Source organism: Zosterops lateralis (genome assembly GCF_965231275.1).
Source record: "Zosterops lateralis genome assembly, chromosome: 4".
In the NCBI taxonomy this organism is placed as follows: domain Eukaryota; kingdom Metazoa; phylum Chordata; class Aves; order Passeriformes; family Zosteropidae; genus Zosterops; species Zosterops lateralis.
The window spans coordinates 65,509,467-65,533,604 of record NC_139765.1 but is presented as its reverse complement, the minus strand read 5'-3'; the positions used below and the strand labels follow the sequence as shown (position 1 = coordinate 65,533,604).

The following is a 24,138-nucleotide window of genomic DNA, read 5'->3' as shown; positions in this document are numbered from 1 at the left end:
GAGTGTACTCTCAGCGTAGATGAAGAATAATGTCAATGCAATTATTTTGCACATTAGTCCACCTGAATGAGAAAGTGGCTCTTTATAGCAACTTCCTCACTTTCAAAAAACAAGTCCTGCCGCAGTTAAAAATAGCCACGCACAAATTTAGAATGAAAACACTTACCATTACTTGTGGCTTTTGTGTTCCTCTGTTTACAACCAAAATTCCCAAAGAAAAAATGTGGTACACTTCTATATTTAGTAAATTGCTCTGGTGGAGAGAGAGTTAATGAGGCTGTCCATCCACTCCGGTGTTCAAATTGCCTCCTTGATTGATGATGCAGGGAGCAAACCTGCACCATGGGTCAGTGCTGAGAACGGCCCTGCACAAGACACATTGCAGAGTTCCTTATGTAGGTGGAGACACTTTCTACCCCACAGCATTCAGACACATGAGATCTCTCCAGGAACAAGCTGAGGATTTATCATAATGGAAGTAAAAGTAGGTAATTTTTATTAATCTCATTTTTTTTGCTTTTTCTTATGTAATCTTTAGTTTAAAAGTTTGAAGCTCTACCTGCCATAATGCTAAGTCATTTAAGAGTGATTTTCTGTATATTACCTTTCTCTCAAGCTACTGTCTTATTTTCGTTTTGTGCACAGTGCAGCATAACTTTTTTAAAATAGTTCATGTCAGCCAGAGAACAGCATACCTAGAGGTGCTGAACCTACCTGCTCTTGGTTATGCAGTATGTCTTAGCAAGAAGGTTTGTTAGATTTAATTTAACAACACTTTTATTAACTGAGTACTTTTGACTCTCAGTTTCTGGGTAATTTCATGATGACTATTTCCTAAGCAGCAGTACCAGTAGCTTACCTGCTTAGGGAGGGTTGTTGGCAGCAGCTAGATGATCAGGCAGGCTGCATTCTGTATTTCTTGTTTGTGCCAGGCTGCGTCCTTCAGCAGCACTGACCCAGTGCAAAACACAGTGTCCGATTCCTACTGTGCCTGCTGAACTTGGTCTCAGTATTTCTTGTTTGAGCCGGGCCGTGTCCTTCAGCAGCACTGACCCAGAACAACTCATGGTGTCCCATCACATGGAGCCCTGCAGCCTGAAGGAGGCTTCACCCTGGAGCACTAGCAGAGTCACCATCCCTGCAGCATGTTCCAGGAGCAGGAAAAAGGTGTTTGATGTAATTACAATCCACCTGAATGATCTCCCTGCCAGGATACCAAGGTGGGGGTGCTGGTTTAACTGGGAAACTGGTGCACAGCTGAGCTTTGTGTCTGCTGATTCTCTGGTTGTCATTGGCATTAGAGTTCTGCTAGTCCTTGGTACCGTGTGTGAGCGACAGCACAGCAGGAAACAACACAGGAGGCTTTGAGGCTCCTCTGCTCTTCTCCAGAGCAGATCACAGCTTAGCAACCTCTTCTCTGAGAAACAGACTTCAAACTGCTGGATAAGGAAGGATTGCATCCAAGATTCCCCGCTGAATATAGAGTTGTAGCCATGAGACTATTATGGCAAAAAACCAGCCTCCACCTTCTCATGCTCAGCTCCACTGTGGGAATCCATAGACCAGTTGTGGCTGCCTAAACTCTGAATCCCAGCCTTCAGCAGGAAACAGAGAGTCACAGCTACATGTTTAGCTCAGAATAAAGATGTCATTTCTGATAATTCATATGGTAACAGAATTTTAAAGCTTTTTTTTAAGATGTAAAAGCTTTATATTTAGAAAAGTATCAGCTGAAGAATTTTCATTGCATATGTTAGATTATAACTTCATCAGCCATATTTGCGCAATTTTTTGAAACTTTATAAGAACAGTTCTAGGTATTAAAATTGTTTTTCAGATTTTGAGAGTTGATACTTTTGTCTAATATTTCTTTTTCTTTTTTCACAATGGTAGGCAGTTGAAAGAAGGAAACTGCCTCTAATGAAACCATTACAAGTAATTTCAATTTTTTAAAAATTGGCATGCATTTTTAAAAGAGCAACAAGGATTATTATTTTCTCTCAGTTCTTTTTCATGGAAAAAATACCAAGAGCCAAATTTCTGTTAAAAAAAAAAATAAGTGATTTTATGAGATAGTAGAAAATTGCAAAAATTTTATGTTTTATGAGTAAGGAATATGTGATTCATTAGTTCAGGATTATCATAATAGTAAATATTCAACATACAAGTAGTGCCATTCTGCTGCTGTACAAATAATTTAATTAATTAAATTATTTATTTATTTTAAAAGACCAGTCATAAAGGAATAATTATGTGCCAAAGACTTACTGTTTGATTCAATTTTATTGGTTAGTGGTATTGGTATGAGGGGTGGGAGGGGGTTTGTTTGTTCTTTTAGTCTTTAAGATTTGTTTTGGTTTTGTTGTCATTATTTTTTATGGAAGCAAATATTGAATTGCTGCAATCCTTGAATTGTTTTCTCCTAAAATAAACCACTTGCCTCCTACATGTACCAAGAAAGGACTCTTGGAACAGCTCTGCAGGGACTAATTTAAAATTACTTTTATCACAAATTGAGTTTTTGAGATGCATATTATTTTCTTAATTTTAATCTGTCCCAACAAATGATTATAGTCTAATCTTGATTTCGAGATTATCTTTTTTACTAGTGTTGTTTGGAACATATTAATTCCTGCATAATTTTTTACGGGTGTAAAGAGCAACAGCAGTATATTAAACATAAAAAACATTGGTTTCCAACACAGTAAGGATGAACACTGATGGGCTGGTGTGGCTGAAGAGTCGGTGGTTAAGTGGAATAGGGTTTCCCATGGTTACTGGTGTCGATGAGTCTTTTTGGTTTGGTGGTTTTGGTAGGGTTGTTTAGCTGGTTGTTGTTGTTTATGGGATGTTTGGGTTTTTTTCCCTTTTTGTCTTTCCAAGGTTTAGTAATCTTTGTTGTTTTAAAAACATCTTTATTTTAAAAAAAGTGTATAAATAAATCACCTTTCTTTGATAAAACTGAACTCTGGAAGTTTGGGTTTCATTAGCGTTTTACTTGCATCACTGGAAGACTATTAAGAAAGAACTTGCTACAAGAGTAAACATCTGCTCCAGAACTTCAGAACTCAGTGCGTATGCAGTTCTGGCTTTGCATTTTACAGCCAGGAAGTTTAGAAGCTGTCATGGGGAAATGTAACACTCCTTCCCTGCAGGTTGCATCCTTCGAGTCAGACCTGTGGTGCAGGACTCAGCTCTGAGTTCTGCTGAGTGGGAGCACTAAGGAAATACTTAGATACTTTGGTCTGTGAACTTTCAAAGAGCAAAGATGGGATGTAATCTCTTTTTCTCTTTTCTTTTTCCCTGTTACTCCTGTTTATGGAAGCAGTGACTTTTCTTACACCTCTGATAGAGTGGGACCAAGCCTAAGATTTTGGTATTTTAAAGGGATATACTTAAAATTTATCCAGTATAGCAAAATCTCATCACTGGACACCTTAAAATCTGTTATTTAGTGTCTGATAATGACCTATATTTTACAACTGGCATACAATAAATTAAAATAATTTTGTCATAAACCTAGGCTGTAAAATTCCTAGTAGAAGGTAATTTAAAGAGGAAGGAGCACGGGAAATGATAGAATGTAATTTAAAAAAAAAAAAAAAAAAAAAAAAAAAAAGTTTGTTATCCATACTTAGATTTATGATTTATTCAGATCAGTGGAAATTTTTAAATAAAATGTAATTCTCCTCCCAAATGAGACAGACTTCCTTGCAGAAAAAGCATATGGCCTTACAAGCATCAGTAGTCATGGTTGGTAAATATTGGCATTAGAATAACAGGAAAGTCTCAGTAAGAAGTGAGGTCAGAGCTGGGTTCTCTGCTCTGCAAACATCTGAAGGCACAGAGGGTTTGCTGTCAGACAGTGGTAAATAAATGAAAGGTCATTATGTTCCTGTATAAAGTAGATGACTTTTTATTTTTTAAATCAGAGGGGCTGAACCTACTTAACCTTTAAGCCTTATGTCATCCTCTGTTTTTTTCTAAATGTTTCTGCCTCTTCACCTTATATTAAAACTACAGTTCTTGAGCTCACATCCAGCAGCAATAAAAGCAAAAGGAAAATAAAAAAAGACACATAGTCTCCACGCAGGCAGAAGAGGATCTTGCAATTTATGAGCTATGGCTTTTTGTAGTGAAATTTAAATCATTCTAGATAGGTTTTAGTATAGGTATCTCCCCCAGCCCTAAGATGAAGGTAATTTCCACTTTTAGGAAGGCCTCTTGTAGGAAAGCAGTCTGTGGTGTATAGAGCTGGAGCAGAGGCAACATGAGCTCTCAATATTGTGGTGGAATAGGCTCAGTGGATGGAAACATTCTGAAAAAGGACACTTGGTACCATGAAAAAAACGCAAAGGATTTACATAGTGCCTTTGCCCTACACACACCCCATGTATAATGTCCTATAATTTCCTCTCTCCTCTCCCCTCCCAAATTATGTGCAGAAACATCTAATAAACTGTCTTGCTAAGACATACTGCATAACCAAGACACACAGAGAGAAATAGCATTAAGAAGAATATTCTGTGTTGATGCTTATGTGGACTTGACTTTTCAGAAGGAATGACCTCAGCCTCATTCCTCAAGGCTTCCCTTCTTTACAGTCCAAGAATCTGAGTCAAAATTGCTGGGACTTAAATGCCAAACTAATCTAATTTAATACTTTTAGCAATAGCTTGAGTCATGCTCTGAATGCTCTGCCATGCTTCATTTAATTAAAAAAACAACACAAGGCAAAAATAATACAAAACCAAGGCTGCCAAAGCTCTGCAGTCTGCTTGCTTTCCAAGTGGGATCTGTTTACCAACTTTACTCTTTATATAGAGGACAGTTAAGCTGTTTTCACTAACTCATTTCTAATACTACCACCTCACCCAAGCTAAAGGCTATGAACTCTGCATTTCTTCCAACCAAAGAAGGCAAATGATGGTTAATAATATATCATTGTTCCAATACTTTATTTATTTAATTAAGTCCTATAGTGGTATTAACATACCAGCACAGCAATAGAAAACCTGATATTCATATGTCTGTTTGCATGGAGGAATTAACAAAAGAACAGCAAGACTAAAACACAGGCAAGTAGTCTAGTAGGTTATTTTTTTAAGCTTTATACTTCTCTGAGCACAGAACAGATCACAACTCCAGGAGAATTTGTTGTGAATCTCCTCTGTTAAATCCCTTGTTGTATAGGTCATCAACACACCATTATCTGGTTAAGGGTAAGGAGAAATTTCCCACTGAAAATTTCTTGGATGGTTGTCTATAAGGCAGCTTTATATACTTGTTAAATATCTGCCCCTGGCTAATGTCCCATACTAGATGTTGGTTTAAAGCAACATGCCAACATTTGCATGAAGAAAACATAGAACCATAAAAACGTTTGTCATTTGAATGTGCACTTGTAGTATCTGAATTCTCTAAACATTTAGGCTTAGGTTTTATATAGCTATTTTGTGTAACCTTTTGAAAGAATAGTTCCACTAATTTTTAATTGAACTTATTTGCTTTCTCATCAAATTATTCTAAATTACTGTGAGCATTTTCTGCATAAATGTTAGGATTCATCTGACCTAGCATTAAAAGCTTACAATGTGGATACATGTGTATTAACTAGTGTCAAGACTTTTGTAGACTGACAAGAAAATTACTTCTAGAGAGTGATTTATCTGATCTATTTTAAACAACGTATTTACCAAAGGAATACTCATACCATACAACTTTCTACTTCTTCCTTTTGACCAAAACAGAATCTAATTATTACTAGCTCAAAAATTAACCATAAGAGGAATCTTAGCCAATCATGTCTGTAGTCTCGGTGAAGGTCTTATAAGATTATGTTGACTGTGGAAATATTTGTACCTAAGCTACAAAGTGGAGGCTTATTTTGAGAACTAAAAGCACCTATCTGTACTTCCTGCAGCAGACAAATGCCATGGCAAAGTAAGAAAAAAGAAAATAAGAGTTACAGAAGCTGTGGCATTGGCATCTCCCACCTTTGCAGCAATCCCTGCGTGTTTCTCTGAGCGGAGCACCCGCAGCTCCCTGGCCAAACAGCTGCTCCACATCTTCTCCAGGGAAAAGGCAGAAGGCCAGATATTTTTCTGCACATTCTTTGAAGTAGCTTTACCACTGCTATTGGTATACATACCATAATTTGATTTAAACAATTTGTTCTTGCAAAGGGAGCCACGGCCAAGTCATATGCAGTTTAAGGGAAAATAAGGCAATATAATAATTTCCTATTTATTAGAATGAGGAATGAACTTGGATGTCCTCATATTTCAGAAAAACAATGATGTGGATCCATGCATGAACTTAATGGCAAACTCAAATTCTGCTGCAAGCAATATAACTAAATGTCCAAAATTGTTTTTTTGGCCAAAAAAAGAGGACCTGATAATAAATTTTAATTTTTTAGGGTCATCTCTGTCTAAAAACAAGACCTCAGTTTACACTAGCCATGATTTCTGAGGTTTAATTTCACTACAGACGGAAAAGTAATCTCTAGCTCAGTAAAACTCAGGATAAATGAAAATATTTAACATTCACCACCTGCAAATGCTTCCTGAATTAAATAACTGGTCTGAAATCTATTTTCATCTTTGTACATCCCTGTCTGGCCCATTGGTAAATTCACTTTGACTCAGCTCCTAAAATCCATAAAACAGACAGAGATAAAAACATTTCTTCTTTTTCCGTGTTTAAATTATTGACTAGGGAAACCACAAAGCAGAGGCAGGTAAGTTAGAGGGCAGCCAGACACTAACTGTAATTGCATGTGAAATATTAAAAAATACTACATAAACATGGCATGGACTTTTGAATGTCTAGTTTTGTTTCCACTGAGGTTTTGTCTGGAATCCAAATATACATTTACTGAACTGCTTAAGCCTATCTACTGAGCCACAGGTGACAGAAATAATCAGCATAATTGTTAAAGTCTTTTTTGGACTTGAAGCAAACAACATTGTAACCAAACAGAAAAAAAAAAATAGAAATAGTTATGTGTTTCTAAAGAACCTGACTGAATGGCCGGTCAGAAAAATCATATTTGAGAACACATGAAAATAAGCTTTAAATCACTGGTACTAGATCTGCAGCTACACTGTCAATTGTTTTTGTTATGCCTAAATCATAAGCCCCAAGGACTTCTCTGCAGTCCTAGTGGCCATTCATCCTTGATGAACAAAAATATAAGGGCTGGAAACCATTCTGAAAGCTGAACTTCTTTTAAAAAGCATTACTTTTTCCACCAGTCTGGCCAAATCTCTGCTCACCAAGAACTTTGAACATAAACATCAAAACCTGCTTTTCCAGACAGGCTCGTAAACAATTACAGCTTCTAACTAGACATTGACCTCACTTGCCATATCACTGTACCACTTTTACTATTCCAAACTATTGTCAAGTGCCAGTAGACTTTATTTTTACTGCTGTATTACTCTGTGATTGCAGCGTGCTGATGTTATTTGATCTATAACAATTGGTGGAGGGATCAAAACTCTGACCTCTGAATCAAATGACCATTCATGAATAGTGCAAGTAGCTATTTGTCTACTGCTTTTAAGTATTATTCCTCATTCTTGTCCTTCCCTATTTCTAAAGACACAACATGCCTTTTATCTAGAGGCAGATAAGCAACTTTAAAAATTCTGCTCAGACTAAAAGATTTTTTCAATTATTGCCATAAAAATACTTTGTCAGTACCATTTCCTGCTCTTGTGATTTCTTCCTGAAACACAAAGTACCTTCCAATATTTTGGAAATAGATCTTGGATTGCCAATAAAATGAAATCTTAATAATTCTTGACTGTCCCTTAAGTATTTGAGGAAAAACTAATATAAATATCTATGAATGTCAAACTCTCGGCAATAGAAGCCAATTAATCTAGAACAGTGTTTGGAGAGTGCAAATGCTAGAAAACCTATCATCTCTCTCTACATATCCAGCTGTCACAATCTATACTAATATGTTTTCCCACTTTCAATTTCTTGCCTGTCTTACAATAAATATAATCTAGATCCTTGTATTTCCCTGTAGATATTGCTAAATTATGCTCACAGCAAAAAAGCAAAAGCACTCTTCTCATTTCAGATCTGGCATTGATATCTTCTACTTAGTAGTAAGTACACTGTCCCTGAGGGGAAAGCATAAACTACACCATCATACCAATTCATCTTATAGATTTTCTGGCTGGATATACTTAATGTTTCTTTCTCTCTTTCTATTCTTAAGACATTTCTCACCTTGAATTCACCTTTAGTCCCTGACCTAGCATTTCCAGTCATCATCTATATTTTGCACCCTAGTAGGTGACACTAAAATCTATAAGAAAAATGTGTAGAACAATTGTGCTTTCACTGTTAATCTGCTTTTAATGGAGTATTTGCTCTTAGCAGTCTGAAACCCTCTCCTTGGCTTGATCTTCTTTTAATCTAATGCATCTGGAGAAATGGTAAAAAACTTCAGTCATTTGTTTTGTAAATGGATAAAGCATTCCTTGCTCATCTTCTGTGTATGTCCATTGGAGTGGATTTTATTAAATTCAGTTCAGTGTTCTGGTAATTCCTAAGTTCCAAAATGTATCTAACTGTTTGGATAATATTACCTGGCCCATTTGTAAAGATCCTTTGCTCGCTCCAAAAGTGCCATTTCATCCACTATCATGGAGCACAATTTTCCTTGGGAATTCTCTGAAATGGACTTTCTTGTTTTTAACTAAAGTTGCATGAGTCTTTTTTTTTTTTCTTTTTTTTTTTTTTTTTTTTTTTTTTTTTTTTTTTTTTTGTGATTTTTTTTTTGTGATTTTTTATTGTTTTTAATCTGAGTTAACCTTTAATTGAAATCCAAAAACCTTTGTTTTAGTTACCATTGCCTTCTGGATCTTACCTAGATTTTTCTTGGCTCAGCTCAACAAAGTGTGAGCAACTGTGTTAGGATAGATGGCTGCATGTGGATAACCCATTTTGTAAGAGCAGAGCAATTTCTAAGTGGCTTAGTTAAAGACTTGCTTCTCCAGTTGTTCTGTATGCTGAAATTCCAAAACACTGGCAGGAGTTTCTAAAAAGATAAAGAATCTTATGCTAAAACAGCATTAGCAAAGACTGTTTTATTCAGCATGTGGCTAGATATTTACAGGCTAAATCAGAATGTCAAATGACTTCTGAGCTGGTGACACCCTGGATAATCAGAACTTGCCAATACATGACTAATTATCCAGTACAAACTGTGCTTGCCTAATTTTTCAGCTGTATAGGGGTTTTCCACATTTTTTTTTCCCTATATTTTTTCTATTTGAACTTCTCTAGGCAAGCAGCTGTGCATAGCAGGATACTGACTTTGTTGAGCAGGAGTGATTTATAAAGGTATTGTACAAAGACACATCTCAGGACCCTTATTCAATTTTTACAACTTCTTCTCAGACAGATTCTTATTATAGTTGCTGCTTACTGTTAAAATATTTGGCTGAAAGCATATTCTTTAACTGAATTTTGTGTTACTCTTCATGCAAAACATATCCCTAGTTACCCCCAAAATATTTAAACACTTATAGACATAAATAGTCCTATTGGTTGCTATTTTATCTCACTGACTCCACTGCACTCCTCCTTTAAAACAGTTCATGTTGTAAGTCAGATGCCTGTTTTAATACCTTCCTGATGTACAGCCTAGTACTGTCCTTGTTACGTGGATTTGTAATTCTTCTGTTTTTTAATACACAGCAATTCTTTAACTGCCAACCTCCATGTTGCATATTAATTACTAATTATCATTTCTCATCTACACTTCGTAACAAAAATCATTGATGCCACAAGTCTGGGATCATTTTTAAAGACATGTTGCTCTAAACTTTCTAAACGAGTCTGTGATAATTTTTAAAGACATGTTGCTCTAACTGTTAAACTGGTGTGTTTAACTACCAGAACAGTGGCACTTACCCATAACTAAGCTACTGCACTGTTTTGAGTTGCAGTTTCACACAACTCTAACAAAAAAATCTGTTTTCAAAAATGGAAAGACGAGAAAAAAAGTTGTGATTTTTTTTTTAAAGGAAAGAACAGGCTACGAAATTCTTATTTAACTTATTTACAAATAAAATCTCCCTTCAACTGCTTCTTTTTTAAAAAAAAATTGTGCCTTCCTTTTTGCTTGCAATACCCAGGACCTGCTAAAATGAGGAAAGATTTAAAGCAAATGCTTTCTGCTGATAATAAGATTTCCTTGAAATGGAAGGTCTTGGAAGAATATAGGTATGGGCTCATAGAACTATGCTTTATGCTGAAATGGAGGTGTTTTGAACCCAATAACTCTTTAGGGTGTCCTAGTGTCATGTTCCCAGGACATGCAGATGTCAGGTTGGGATGTATGAAGCAAGACCAGATGCTCAAGGGACAGACATCCTCCAGGCCATGAGAGAACAGATTTCCTCAATGTGTTTTGCTGTCCTATTGCCCAGTACACTGTGTATTGCAGAGCCCATTCTCAGCTGCCAAAATGTCTCTGTTGACTGAGACAAACTTGGGAGCCCATATGTGAAGTCTATTCCTAGCACTAGGCATCTATATTTAGGGACTGACACACTTAGGGGTGTATAAAAATCTGGGGGGTTTGCTTCTTCTTTTTTTACTGTTGGTCAGGTGAATCAGGAATTTACCTTCGCTTTTTAATAAGGCTGAACAGATTTTCCTCCCTCTTAAAAAATAAAGGGATATTTAAGTACACTTTCCTTTCATTGCTAAAATCCTCTTCCAAGGAATTTGGAACACAATGATATATATAATTGTGGGGCTCGACCAAAATTTCCCTATTGTTCTTTAATTTTTCCAATATATGCCTGGCTTTAATGTTCTTTAGAATATTTTTTAACCATTTGAGACAGTCCTTTCCAAGCTGGCAAACATAGAAATAAGAAAGATAAAAAGTTATGAACCTTTCACAGAAATGAAAGGCACTTTCCATCTTCCCAAAACCTGTCTGTCAACACAGAAGAAATATGCGAAAAATGTGAGACAAACAAGCCATATGTTTTGCTTTTCATGCATCTGGCAAAAATGTGATTTCTTTTGCCATGTTTCTCCTGTGATGAGAATTTATTTCACAAAACTGACATCACATATTTTCTCTCATTTCTTTCTGAATCTTCATATTTACCCAAATCTGCTGTTCTACGGCATCCTTTTTCTTTGGTGTCCTGGGTCCATTATCTCTAAAGTCATAAGAAAATTTTACTACTCCATGGCATTGCTAAAATTGCAGGACAGTCTTTAATCCAGTGGAAAATGTGACTAGACCTAAGGGCTGAAATTGTAAGAAAAATAGTATAATAGCTTAATTGGGTAGTTTATTAATAACCTAGGTATTGCTCTTCAACATGATGAGTCTTTTAAGATACCTTGCTGAAAGATGTTTACTGGTTCAACCAAAACTTCTGGGGAGAGTGCAAAATCATTGTCTTAATTCTTTTGTTTATGATATGAGAGTTTAAAATGGATAACAGTAGTGGTCTCTACTGGTCTTGAAATATAATGAAATATTATATCTCCAACAATCCTTCAGAAAAATTAGATCATGCCAGATTGTCTTTGATTGCTACTTCCTATCTGAATTATAAGATTCACATTTTTATTTACATAGTACAGTACCAACCTATTCATTCCCCCATTTGTCTCTTCTTTCATAGCTGTGATGTCACATTAATTGCTTACTTTTTCTAGTTTCAGTGCTCAAAGTGCCCTCAGGCACAGGATTTATTTCACGCTATTCTATTCCACTAATGTGATTTAACCCCAAATTGAACTCAACCCACACAGTCATTCACTCATTGTCCTGTGGTGGAAGGGGAGAGAGAATCACAATGGGAGAAGACCAAGTGTGAAAAGTTGTGAGCTAAGATAAAGGCAGTTCAGTAGATAAAGGTTTTCTAAGCAAAGCAAAGCAAAGCAAGGAACCCATTCCCCACTTTCCATGGGCAGTCAGGTGTTCAGCCATCCCCAGGAAAGCAAGGCTCCATTATCACATGTAATTGTGACTTGGAAAGACAAATGATATGACTCTGAATGTCCCCTCTTCTCCTTTTCCCACCAGATTTATATGTTAAACATGACTCCATATGGTCTGGACCGACCCTTTGGTCAGTTAGGGTCAGCTGTGTCCCCTCCCAGATCTTCGTGCGCCCCCAAATTACTTCCTGGAGGGGTGAGGTGAGGAGCAGAAAAGGCCTTGGCTGTGTGTAAGCTCTGCTCAGCAATAACAAAAACACCTGTTTCTTTTACAGGTCCAAAACACAGCCCCATACAATTAAAATGGTGGTACACAATTTTAAAAACCACATTTCTTATTCTTTATTACTTGAATAGAATCCAAAACACATCACTATGACTAAATATATAGTATTTTATTTTAAATGTAAATTAATAACCACAATTATAGTAATTATATAGAGAAAAACTCTACATGGCAGAGCAAGCTATAGTAGTTTTTTGGATGCAGTTAGATGGATAACTTTAGAACTCAGCCGTGATATTGCTAGGCTGTTCTTACAAACTCCTATTATCCTGTTCTATATCATCTGTTCATACCATATGCTTGCAAAACATTCATAGTTCAGAAATTTTAGGTTGACTACCTCTGAATTGAGCATGTTTGCAAATATTTGTAAGACAGAAACTTAATTTTAAATGCTAAAATTTTCACACTTCGAAGCTTTCTTCCTTCAGAGCAAAAGCTTCTGGGCACTCAATCAAAAAATTAACTAAAACAACATTTTCAAAATTTTTATAGCCCAAATAAAGCAAGAAAAGAGAAAATTAAGGACACACATAAAGAAATAAACTGTTTTTGTTGACTAAAGTGACACCACATGTGGAGGATGAAATAGCTCAAGCAGAGATTTCTGTCTGTTCCCAGTTCCTCTGTATATCATCTACGAATTTGCCACACACCAACAACAGCCCACAGTTTTGGCATACAAAATTGCCAGACTATTTGGTGCAATCCTGGGGGCTCAACTCAAAACGAAAGCACTTTTATTTCACAGAATATCAACAAGCAGAAACTGGTGCAAAGGGCTCAATTCTCAGTTATAATAAAATTTCATAGTCTCATCTATTTCAAAGGAGGTGTGCAAGTTTATACCAGAAAAACATGTAACTCATTATTAAAATTGAAAATACAATTATAAACTCTGGAACAATATTCTGTAAATTTACTGATTTCTGATAGAAGTCTAGTATGTCCTTTAAATGAAAGCCTTCAAAACTTCATGATGGCATACCCCTAAACCTATATCCTTTGGATACAAAAATTTTGTTTGGTAATCTAAAGAGCTGGAACAGCTAAAATCTGAAAAAGTGCATTGAATGCATAAACTGGCAACACTGAATCACTAAATTAATGCTTGCTATAAATAAACTCATCCTGGTAATTCATACTGAAGGAAATTATTTTTTTTCCTTACCAATTCTTAGTATCATACTATCATCAAGGATGGAAAAGACCTGTAAGATCATCATGTCCAATCATTTACCCAGCTCTGCTCTGTTCACCACTAAACTGTGTCCCCAAGTGTCATATCTCCACACCTTTTCTACACTTCCAGGTATCACCATTTCCCTGAGCAGCCTATTCCAATGCCTGACCATTCCTCCAGTGAATATCTATATTTTTTCCTAATATCCATTCTAAATTTTATAATTTTTTCTAATATCCATTCTTAACCTCCTCGACACAATTTGAGTTCATTTCCTGTCTTCCTGTCACTTGTTACCTAGGAGCAGAGACCAATACCTGTAGGTAAAGTTCATTCACTCCTAAAAGAAATAGGGAATTGACCCTACCTTTGTGCATCAGAGACAGTGAGACTGGAGATGTCTGGCTAAACTTGTTACCTGGTTTGTTTACAGCTACGTTTTGAGGAGGTGAATCCAAGCTTAGATGAAAGAACAATCTCAGTGATCCCAGATACATATCATTAAGTTATGGACAAAATGAGTTTCCAAATTTACTAGGGATGAGAAAAATTATTTCAGTTGTTCATCTTCTTACTTACAATTCTCTTCCTCACTTCTCAATCTTGTATTATATTTTTATGAAATTATTTTACTATTTATTGCACTTATAATCTTACTTTTATTTTGCCTGCATATTTATTGTTCTAAGTAAAGAACTATACAATCAATCACTTCATATTGCAAGAATACCCACAGATCATAATCAAAATTTGGATCACACACAATCATGTAAAATGCAGAAATTGTACTGGAATTGATAGCATACGTCTGATTTGAAATGCAAGAGAAGATCTACTAGCTTGACGTAATGTTGGCTGGTATCAAATATTTTCTGAACAATGTAAAGATACACTGCTTACTACTTCTCCCCCATAAATTCAGTAGAAAATAACCACAAGGGTTATAAAGTGTACATCTGAGCCATTTGTTCACATCTGTCCCTTGTCCTGCAGAGTGCTTTGGGTATACACAACTGCCCAGGCTTGTTTTCATTATATTTATTTTGGAAAACCAGTCCTCCACCATGGCAGTGTTACAGAAGAACCAGAACAATAATTCTACTCTGAGCTCAATATTGTGGAAACCAGGAGGTTTAGAACTTCTATAAATCCAAAATTGTGCTGCCATTAGTTTCATCATGTTAAACCCTGATGTGTCATTGTTTTCTCTGTTTCTATCTCAGTAAATGCTGACACTGCTCATCATTTGTGAACCTCCTTAATGAACAGATTATTTTTTACCAATGGCCTGCTGTGTGGACTCTAAGTAGTAAATAACAAAAAAGGGTGATGTTTTCTGTAGTCCAGTACATCTGGCACTCATGTATTCATAGCACTTTTAAGCATATCGGTCTGATTTTTCTGCAGCTTGCAAAGATATTTACAGTTTCAAATTTTTGCAATACTTTCCAAATGGATCATATATATCTATTTAGTAATTGATAGGAATGGCATTTGGCGTCCTTTTCTTGGACAAGCAAATATGCAGAGACTTTAAAAATAAATTCAGCCTGCAGGAAAATACTGTGAATGTGGGATACTTGGAAATGTCTTTCTAAAGTAGATTTAGCTAGTAAATTTCTGAGATGGCACGTTGGAATGTCAAATGGGAAAAGTGGTTTCATCACAATCCTACAAGGATGGGCAGTGCAATGTAGGCTACTAATATTAACCAGATTTACTTTTTATGGAGGTTAGTCTCCTGGAGCACTGCCTAGAATGGTTTGCTTTGCTGACTGGGTGAAATAGGACAAAAGGGAAATTTCACACCTCGGCCTTACTACAAAAAACATGAGCTACATGGTAAGTGTGAACAAAAGATATGAAGTGGGATGATTTCTTTCAGGATTTGTTTTGTGGATTTTTTCCTCTCAAGAAAATCTAAGCACCTTTGAGAAGGTAAAGGGTGTTTGAGAGAAGTTTTACATAAAAGCCGGGGAGTTCTTGGAAAATAAAACTCCACAGAGGAGGTATGGTTTTCTTCTTAATGTTTCTCAATCCACTTCCTTTATACCATTCTGGGAACAGTTTTCCAATGTTTAAAATATTTTTTATTGCTCCTTTTACTTTTAGCATTTTAACTATCTCAATGGTTTGTTCCATTTGTTATCTGAGACTGTGAATTGAATAGACAGATGCAATGTGCAAACAAATATTCTTTGAGCTTTAAATTGAGGGGAAAAAAATGAGTTCATCTCACTAATGCCATAACAAAACCAGAAAGATTTGCTGCTTTTTAGAAAAGTTGAGAGTGTTGAGAAAATTCATGCAGTTAATTTTCTAATCAAGAAAAAGATATAAATCACAATTACTTTAAGGTCAGAAATTTTTACCTTCATCAATCTAAAAATGGTTTTCATATAGTGTCTATTTAAAATTATTGTCTAAAGATTTTCATACAGTTTTGTATTGGAAGAGGGTGGTTCTTTGGGTATTTGGTTGGGTTTTTTTTTAAATAATACTTTTGTCAAGTTGATCTGTATTTTTAACAAAATTACAAAGGAGAAAAATTTGTAGCAGGAGTGCTGAATTCAATAGCAAGAAATATTGCTATGATATGGAGATTTTCCAGAAATTTCCTCTATTCAAGAGTTGATTGGTGGCAAGGATTATGAAGAAAATATTTTAAAAGTTATTTTTTGTATTGTACTTTTCTCAAAAGATACATTGAATGGATCTTTACTATGCAATGATGTGGTTTTGTTTCAAGGAATCATATTTGCATTCACCTAATTGGGTTTTGGTGACTTGCTTGAAATAATTAGAAAACACATTTTAAAAACTGTCATTAAATATGACTTTACTTGTTTGAATAGAAAACTTCCCTGTATTTGAGCTCCTCTGCATCCAGCTGCTGGTGGCTTAAGATGCAATCTTGTGCAGTCTACATTCAGGAGCATTGACATATCTTTCACTTAGTAAAAAAAACATTATTGAATCCCCTGGAAGCAATATGTATGACCATTATTATTCCTCCTGTTTAAATCAAAACAAAATTAAATATAGCAAACAAAATTCAGAATGTCTTCTTGCAAGGAAGAGAGGTTGAAACTTATGCTGTTTTTTTCTGGACTCTGAATTAAAGCTCATCTTGGGTTAGTGCCAGCATCCTAAAGAATAAAAGTAATTCAGAGATATTCTCAATTTAATGCTTCTGTTTTTTTCTATTGGGTTGTTTGAGGAATCTTTCTTCCTGTGATAAAATTTGGATAATTATCAGAAAGATATTTCATATTGCCTGCTTAGGCTCTTTAGCCAAACTTTGTGTAAAAATATCCTACATAGGTGAATCAGTCTTTGCCATAGGTGTGATTCAATCAGTTGATCTTTGAGCACTTCCATTCTTGCACTGGGTACTGCAAATCCTCCAAGTATCCTTTCTTTCATGCCCAGGATCAGTAAATAATTTTGTTGCTAAGGAATGCACATATGTGCACACATATGTATACCTAAAATAGTACTACTACATACATATGTTAATAGTACTATTATTTTTTTTTATCTGTTCATATGTTACATTGTTGTAAGGAAAATCATTGGGTCAGAGAAGCTCCCCGGGTAGAAAAATTTTTCCTTCCTTGGAAATTATTTAGTTCGTGCAGAGGGTACAAGCTTTCAGAGACTGCAAAGAGTCCAAAATTATAGAAAGGTCCCCACAGAACTGACTGGGAGTGCTTGCTGAGAGGAGCAATGGGCAGAGACAACCAGGGATCAGAAATGAGGAAAGAAAACTTCCACAGGGCCAGAAAGAGCTGTGCCAATTTTGCTGCAACTCAAAGCTACTGAGCTGGCCAGAAGCTGAGAGCATCCCTACAGAGGCACAGTGGAGAGCTGTATATAAACCCTTTTTTCTGTACTGTGTATGACTGAGTTGTGATGAGCTGTATTTACAGAGTTGTCCTAACATGTATTTTAATTAAATCTGGCTTTCTTCAGGGTAAAAGTCTTCCATACTGTCTATGCAGAACTACCTCAAAGACTCCAAGTACTTTCAAAATGTCAGAGGCTCTTATTGTAAAAGCTCTGACAGAGTTTTAGAATGAACTTTAGGCTTGTATATATGTGTTTATTTATGTATATATGTTTGTGAGACATTCAGCCTAACTTTGGTGAGTTCCCTTGTTTGCAGTTTCTCAGCAATGACATAAATTTCAGTGCAGAGCAGCTTACTCTCCTTTTCTCAAAGACCTGCCTTATCTGCCCACCTTTATTTAAATACACAAAGCTACAGATGAGAAGACTATCATTGTATTAGAAATATTGTCTTTTGCTGTGCAATATTTTCACTGTAAGCAATACAAAGACAGTTTCACATACATACATGGGGTTTGGGGTTTTTTTAAAGTTTTTGGATGGTTCTACAAGAATACATCCTGTGGAAGTGCACTCACAAAACTGAGCCACATGTAACCACGTACAGAATTTTCAATGCAGTTAATCGTCACAATTCTAATTTCATAATGATATTTTGTATTCATTATGTCATAGTAGCAGGGGGTGGTAGTAATGAGCAACTATTACATAAATGATCTATTTATCTGGTTTGAATTTTGCTTTAACTATTTGTTCACAGTAAATCAAGGATTCTTAGCCAACTTCATTCAACATGCTTGGGAAGAGAGCCAGATCTGACCATTCCTATTCACTGAGAAGTAAGGACAGCCCAGTTAACTCTTTGAAAACAGTGCTATTAGTTGTCCAGGAAGGGGCTGTCTTAGGAGTGGCAGAGGTCTGTAGAATCCAGCTGTATAAGAATAATAAATGAAAACTAGGAATGGGATTTTAAGAGTATGAAAAAAGCTAATTTCTTCTCAAATCACCTAAATTCCTTTCATATTAATAAAAAAAAAACCTCCAAAATCTCAGCATATCTAAACACTGGTTTACCTTTATTTGAAATAGAAATCTGTCTCTGAAAAATGTTTCTTTGTTGTAGAGGAAGCGTAACCATCTCATACTTAAATATCAAACCTCAAATGACTAAAATTGGAAGTGCATCCTATCCTAAGATACACATCCATGGGACTGATGCATTCATGGGAGATTTCAAATCTGTTTGACAAAGAGGGCAGCAACAGCTACAGAAGGACTTATATAAGATTGTTACACCCTCCCTGTTTTCTATTGATATTTTTAGTTCATGAACATAAATAACATTGAAATGTTGCACAGATATAGCAGATCGAATCTTTTGAAAGAAAATGCCTGCAGTCACTTCTGTACCCCCTCCTCTAAATTAGCATCTGCAACCCAGCTGCATAAGCAGTTTTTCTGGCCAGGATTGAAGACTCCTTCCCACTATCCCATTGTAATTTTTGTGGAGCACAGCCATTTAGCATGGGCTGTACTTCTTCTGCAAAAGTTGGGCCCAAGGCCTTTGACAAATTTTGCATTTGTACTTGATTTGCTCCCTCCTGGGCTTGAGAATAAAAAAGCAATGGATAATGCCTCAAAAGCAGACTTTTCATGATGAAATAATAAGGATTGTATGAACTGACAGCTTTTCTTTATAAAGCTCATTAAGTCAGACATTGTTTTGATTTTTTACTGAAAAACTCATTTACAAGGACTGTAGTCAGAAGAGAAAGAATTGGATGAGATAGATACGTATAGTCAAAGTATTGCATTATGATCACAGAGCAGATGAAGGAACCAAGCATCTCTCCCAAAAAACACAGAACATTCATTTTTATAATGGAGACAGAAGTCCTTCTCATTGAAACTCCAGCTGTTCTGTTAGACTCATGCTCTAGAAAAATCAGTTAAACTTTGTTGTTTCTTTTGGAAATGAAATAAAAGTTACTTTCAATCTCAATATTTCACAGTCTTTTGCAACGAAACAAACAATAAGCTCTAATGTCCCATGGACCAATTGTGAAATGAAAACCCCATGGCACTTTTAGGAAGAATAGGTGAGTTAGTTCCAGTGTGGTTTTGACAATTACATGCTCTCTAGTTTGAGCTAACTTAACATTCAGCTATAAAAAATATTTTCTTCACTTTCTTCAAACTGCCATGCCAAGCTTCTGCTCACTACTGCACAATCTCTGCCAAGGCAAGACAAGAGGGAAGAAATAAGACAAGCAAAACTTTCTGAAATATGCATGCTGCTAAACCCCTAAATTCTGCACTTCTCACTTCTTTTTAGTAAGTTTGTAAATAGTTTGAATAATATAAGTTTATAATCAAACTATTGGGACATTAGTATGAGGATTATCTGGTGCTTATGAGAAAGGAACAAAACTGACTAAAAACTAGATTTTTATCTAATTATCTACTGTTATTCTTTATGTGGGAGCCTTAAGGCATTATTGTATCAGAAGTGTTATATAGTTCAACAGCCTGTGTGTAAAAAAGAACCAATCAGCCCAGTACTAAGGGAGGCATAAGTAAATATTTTATACACTAACATCAATCACTTAGGTATCAGATATTATTTTAAAACAAAATTAAATTATTATTAATTTTCTTTGTGTAGGTCTCAGTTGTCTCAGATGAATAGCAAAAAAAAAAAGTGTATTATATAAATAAGAAATATTAGCTACAGTAATCTGGCAAAAAATTCAGCTCAGTGGGAAGTGTCTAAGTTAAACCCTTTCAAGGAAATATTGTGACCTGCATCATAGGTGGGGTGGCAAAATCTGCTAGAAGACACATGCTGCAGATATCCTCTGCATTCCTTTTACAGCCATGGACTCTAGAGAATTTGTTACTACATCATTACAAGTCATATTTTATGTTTGAAATATTTATAATTTTATTTTATTGAAACTTAATCTTCAGGTAGGACACTGGGGCATTTTTATATGCCTCCATTTTCACAGCCTTGCATACAGAGACTACGCCCTCAGGGCAAGTTTTATTGTGCCAGTGTAACATATGTTCCCAATAGGTAAGTGACACATGAAAGGAAAGGAATGTGATTTAATGTTTCAATTTTATTGCTTGCAATTTAACATATGGCAGTGAAGAAGATACAATCAATAAAGCTACATGGATGTGAAAGCACACAATAAAAGATACCTCATAAGGAAGGTCTGATTTAAAGATTTATTGAATCTAACTAGTCAAATAATTCAACACAAAAATTGTATTTATGGTCTTGGGCTCATTTGTTATTGGCAGCTTGCTATTGCACTGTTAATGATTTTGTAAACTTCTTCCAGAAATCGGGTGCACATTTTGTACTTCACCTATTTCCATTTCACTTGCATGAAGAAATTCTAACCCAAATCAACAATGCACTACCGTAACTGACTTTGTTCCTGCAGGAGGTTCAAATTTTCTCATTTTGTAACCTCTTTCAACATTCATTGATTTTCCTGATCTTCTCTTCTTTCTCCTCTAAATCTCCCTCTCACTATCCAAGAATACCTTCAGCAATTTCAGCCAAACAATGTGCAAGAAAATCATGCTTCCATTTCTACATTAGTAATACATTGCAAAGACCTTTCAAACAAAAGAAGGTAAGTTGAGATATAGAAGCAGATAGAAGAAATCCTCCCCCACCCCATTCAAACAAAGAAAAAAATGCATCTGATTTTGCAAGCATCTCTGGTTTAACTGAAAAAGTATAATGAAAATTTAAGTTTGCAATAAGTTTTGTAAAAAGATCTAATTTTTTTTAAAAAAAAGTAGATCTTTTTTTTAGAATAAGCATCTTGGTGAGAAGCAGTTCTATTGATAATAGAAAAAGCAATAACATCTTGAATTTTTCTTCTTTGGGTTGCAGATAAGTTAGATGTTGATTCTGGACCTGTTGTTTGCTCTCATTCATAAGTTTACTAAGTTTTACTAAGGTCAGCATTTACTGTACATTATTAAACACATTCAGAAGTTACATCTTCTATAATATTTCATTTGATTCCTCTGGTTACAATAAACCGAATATAAACTGATTGTGACAGGGAGCTCTTAGGAGAGAATATCTTTAAAGGTAACCTAAAAGTTCACTGTGCTTTGCTTTCCCTTCTGTAATCAATTTTTTACTTTGTGGAAGGAGAGATAATTTCTGATCCATTTTCTCCTTTATTTATTTTATTAATCTTATTTTAGCATGCTTATATGAATTTTTGGTACACACTCTGTTTCTCATGGCAAGAGCTTTGGAGGACACACACAAGTGGTTCAACAAGCATGTTATACCCATACCTGAACAGGTAGCAGCATTTCACAGGAAACCAACATAGTGCCAGCCAGATTTCAGATTTATGGGTCTAGTTCTCCAGCTGCATCAGTTTATAGGAGGTTTATATGCCTACATTGCCTGTCTCTTGGTGCTGAACATAGCTTGAGGCCAGCCTTAATTGCCTTTCTGTCTAACATCAGACTCCATGAATCTTCTTCATTAACATTTTCCCCAATTTCCACTTCCAAAAGCCTAGAAACTGCTAGCTTTCCACCTTTCAGTCATGTAACCATTAAAGAAAACTGTACTTAAATCATATTAGGGTCTTGGCATATGTGGAATTCATATATGAAATAGGCATTGAAATTCACATAACTATTCTAACAATTCTAGAGCTTCTTCATGCTTGGTATAAGCTGAATCCATGCAGGTATATCACTCTGATCCCTAAGTGCCTGTAAAAGTCTCTCCCATGACTGCATAGAGCACATGGTACCTATTTGCTTTGTTGTCACATTTTATGGTTCATGAAGCTCCTTAGGATATGTCTTGCAATAAAAGTTCTATTTAAGAGATGATTGTAATTTTATATGTATGAATGTGCATATATATACACACGTAGAGGAAGAGAGAGGAAAGACATTTGTTAGACATCATCTGCATTCATGTGTACAGTCCCTGTCATTATGGCACTAAGGATTATCCAAAACATTTGTAAAATCTGTGGGAGAATGGCATAACTGTCAGGAATTTCCATGAGGTTCCTGTTGCTACATATCACTTCCTTTCTATCTTCTGGCTTTAGTTGACACAAAGACTGCTGGATTCATTCATCCTCTTCTATCTTTTAAATCCTGCTTTGTTTACCTTTGCCACAGTGGTGGGAGGTGAGAGATGAAATATGTTCAGCACCAAGAGACAGTCGTAGGCATATACACCTCCTATAAACTGATGCAGCTGGAGAGCTAGACCCATAAAACTGTACTGTGTGGGTGCCATATGGAAAAAAGATTCCATAATCTGTGAAGCATTTGATTTGTATTAAAATTGTCAATATATATCTTCTACACTTATCTCTAGAAATTAAAATTCCTTGCAGTGTAGCAATTTTTTATTTTTTTTAATTTGTTTTCAAATTCGTCACTCATGTTTCAGGCAACCACAGAAGACCAGAGCGAGACTTTAATCAAATAAAGGCAATTTACATTTCCCCAAGAAAAGATGCCCAGTGGATTTCTGGACAAATCCCGTGTGAGAAGTTTTCTGTCACCATATATCTACATCATTCTCTGCCAAGTTTAATCATCCAGCTATTGGCTAAAAATAAGTCCACCGCACCATGGTAACTGCCTAGAGTTGCAAATAATGTTGCTTTTGAGATCTTAAAAGGTCAGCAGCAAAAAACACTGGGCCTTCTTCACCATGATATAATTAAAACAAAGTCATTGGCTTATTTGGGATAAGAGAAGAACTTTCTCTGTCTTTCTTACACTAAATAAATTGGGAAGTCTCCTTTCAGCAGCCTATTGTACTTACACACGTTTTTGAATAGTGCGTTCCCCAAAATTAAGAGTTTGACTGAAAGTCTGTAACAGCAAATGCAAAGAATGAGTTATTTGGTTGCAAACATTCATCCATCCCTGACCTTATAAGATATATCAAGAAAAATGACTGAAAAACAAACCCCTCAATAATTTAGTCACCAGCTCTGAAATGCTGACTGCCTGATAGCTGCCGTGAAAATGCCCAGGCTGCCCAACCAAAAAGCACCTCAACTATTCACCACATGTGACCAAAGCCACAGCTATGGAAAACAGCTTTACAGAAACTTTTTTCAGTACCTTCTCTTTTCCACAGCCTTTGCCAGCCTTCTACACAGTAGGATCCCTGGAAACAAGCTCCAAACCCTCTCCTTCTTGACACATCCCTGATGAACAGCTGTAACTCCTTAGGCACTGATTACAGCTGCCTTGAGCTGCGCCATTGAAATAATCCAAAAAGGCAGCAAAAAATGGAAATATGCTATTGAGTGGTGACCACATGGATAGTGGTCTTCATCCATTGGCTAGGTGGGTGGTTTCCAATTTGTGTTGCTGAGGCTGCTGGAAATCATGCACGAAACACAAGTCTGATTCTTTTTTCACTGTTTTCACTTCGGAGTTATTTCTGGGCAAGGAAAAAGGGAAGAGACCAAACAAGAGTGTAATTCTTCCCTTCTCTTACTTTTTGGTTAAACTCTTTCTGAAATTTTACTGTTTTCAAAGGAACTCAGACTGAGTCCAGGAGCTCAGGTGGTGGACACGCTTATAAGAGTTTGGTGCTATTTCATGATATTTGAAGAAGTTAAGATACAGAGAGTAGAGGAGGCCCTTTAACATTTCTTTCTGGCTAAGCTAGCTGGTAGGCAGGTGAGAAATTGGTTATATCAGCTGAGAAGAATACTTTATGAACAACACCTATATTCTTTCCAGCTCCTGAGGTAGCTCAAAGAGGATGAGA

At 35.9% G+C, this 24,138-nt stretch overlaps 1 protein-coding gene across 2 annotated transcripts in view; it reads left to right on the top strand.

Annotated features, from left to right (window-relative positions):
• The first annotated feature begins 341 nt into the window (after positions 1-341).
• The window catches only part of SEMA3A (semaphorin 3A), a 279,577-nt gene continuing 255,780 nt past the window's right edge, over positions 342-24,138 (top strand). Inside the window, exon 1 of one of the 2 annotated variants that reach the window (XM_083860064.1) lies at positions 342-484. The gene's annotated coding sequence lies outside the window, so the exon portion shown is untranslated. Of the gene's footprint in view, positions 489-24,138 lie in introns of both variants that reach the window. The other variant, XM_083860066.1, reaches the window with a different exon arrangement.